This window comes from Erythranthe guttata, chromosome 3 (genome assembly GCF_056151865.1).
Source record: "Erythranthe guttata isolate IM_541 chromosome 3, IM_541, whole genome shotgun sequence".
Taxonomy (NCBI): domain Eukaryota; kingdom Viridiplantae; phylum Streptophyta; class Magnoliopsida; order Lamiales; family Phrymaceae; genus Erythranthe; species Erythranthe guttata.
The window spans coordinates 220,001-222,500 of record NC_142535.1 but is presented as its reverse complement, the minus strand read 5'-3'; positions in this window follow the sequence as shown (position 1 = coordinate 222,500).

The window sequence follows — 2,500 nt, the reverse complement described above, 5'->3', positions numbered from 1 at the left end:
TCCCCGGAAAAAACCCCTTCGTCACTCCGTTAACCGACACCGTGTAGGAAACCGAGGTCACACATTCCATAATCCAACGGACCACTAAGTCCGGGAACCCCAACTCCACCAACATTGACCTCAAAAAGTCCCAATTTACGGAGTCGTAGGCCTTCCGTAAATCCATCTTAATCATGCACCGGGGAGAAATCCTCTTTCGCTCATAGCCCCTCATGAGCTGCTCCACCATATGGATGTTATCCGTGATCGATCTTCCACTCACAAAAGCAGACTGGGCCCGATCAATGATAGAGGGCAGCACCTTCTCAATACGCTTCGTAATTACCTTCGCAATCACCTTGTAAATTACGTTGCAGCAAGCGATAGGGCGAAAATCACCCACTGTTTCGGCTTTGGCTGATTTTGGTATGAACACCAAAACCGTATTGTCCCATTGTTTTAGCAACTCGCCACTCCGAAAGAACTCCAAGGCTGCCTCAGTAAGAAGAGGACCAACAGTCGACCACGCAGCCTTGAAAAAGAGAGCCGTGTACCCATCCGGCCCCGGAGCCTTATCGTCAGCGATATCGAAAAGTGCTTCCCGAATCTCCACCTCCGTCACCGGTTGAATCAGCCCATCACGGTCCTCTTCACCTAATCTCGGCCCCGTGGCAATAACATGAGCATCCACCGGTTCGCATGTAGTACGAGTGCCCAAAAAATTTCGGTAATAGGTCTCGAATTCACCTAATACCTCGTCCCTTGAGGTTGTGAGCGTTCCATCCTCCCTGCGAAGTGCTGTGATGTTGTTTCGTTTAGCATTCCTCTTCGCAATACCGTGAAAAAACTTCGTCGTCTTGTCCGAATCTCTCAAATGGTGAAGCTTCGCCTTTTGATAGAAAAAACTCTTTTCTGCCTTTGCCAGGAATCGATATTGCTCCACTTTAGCCTGCACCTCCCCACAAAGTCGTTGGTTATGGGGGTCGTTGTGGAAATTTTGCTGAATGTCCTCGAGTTCTCCTCCCACACGTTTCACCCGTTCAGATATATGCCCGAACTCTCGCCTGTTGAAACGCTTGAGTGGATGTTTAAGGGCCTTGAGATTCTTACATACGGCCCATTGACGGCTGCCCCGGTGATCCGCCGTCCATATCTCATTGACTTCTCGCTGAAAGTCGTCGTGCTGAGTCCACATGTTGAAAAAACGAAAAGGCCGAGATGCCGGGGGCTCGGTCCCACCTAATCGTACAATCACCGGGGAATGGTCCGACACCCCCCCAAACGGCAGGAAGTGGGCCGAACTATTCTCAAAAACGTCATGCCAATTTTGATTTGCAAGCGCGCGGTCAAGTTTGCTCCACACCGTATGGTTCGACCACGTGTATTGAAATCCCGTTGAGGGTAAATCCTCCAGTCCACTTCGTCGGAAACATGTCTGTATGTCTTGTAGCAGGTAGGGGGTCATCAAATTGCCCCCCGATTTTTCTTCCGGTTTTCGTACCACGTTGAAATCACCCAAACAAAGCCATGGATCGGTGATGTTGGCCCCAAAATCCTCTAGCTCTTGCCACAACGGTCGTCGAGTGACCGGTGTGAAAAGCCCGTACACAAAACTCACGTAAAAAAATCGCTGGGTCACCTTACACGTTACCTTGCAATGGATCACCTGCGACGTCATACCAAGAACTTCCACCCAAGCCACATCCGGGTTCCAAATGACAAGGATCCGGCCTGCCGTGTGGAGATGGAAATTATCGGCCTTCATCCAATGCCGGAACCGCCGTTCCATAATCGAGTTCAGCGTTCCCGGGTCCCAAATCTTCGTCTCCAATAAGCCACAAACCGAGAGTTTGTGCTTACCAATGAGGTCCCCGACCTCCTTCTGCGTGAGAGAGTTGAGCAACCCTCTCACGTTCCAACAACCAACAATCATTTCGACTTTAGGGGTTTCTGGCCCCCCCGCGGCTCTGCATCCTCACTCTCAACACGAACGAACTTCGACTCAACTTCCACCTCTAAATCCACGTCCTTAGGTAGCAAAATTGCAGTCGATGGGAGATTCTTCTTTTTAATTGTAAATTTCGACTTAGGGGCTATACCCGGGGAATTTGGGGAGTGTAAGGCATTGAACTCAACCAAGGATCCCCGGTCATCGTCATCCGCAGCATAGCACTCAGTCGAGCCATCCTCCGATTCATCGTCCTCTGCACCCACGGTCTCACCAGCGCCCACGGCTGTCTCCCCTTTATCAAGCTCCGGATCCTCCACAAGTACTGTCCGTTTTCCAGCCCAAACCGTGGTAACCGGTAGATCTTGTGCAGCACTCACCACCGGTTTCGGTTTGCGGCTACGTCCTCGCTTCACCACCGCCTCCGCTCGACATTGGTCAGTTTTATGCGTAAGAGTCTGGCATTTCGAACAAAACACAGGTTCATAGCTGTATTCGATTGGGGCCTCGTAGCTTTTCCCTTTCGCATTTATCAACGTGAGAGATCGCCGTAATGGTTTCGATGCGTCCACC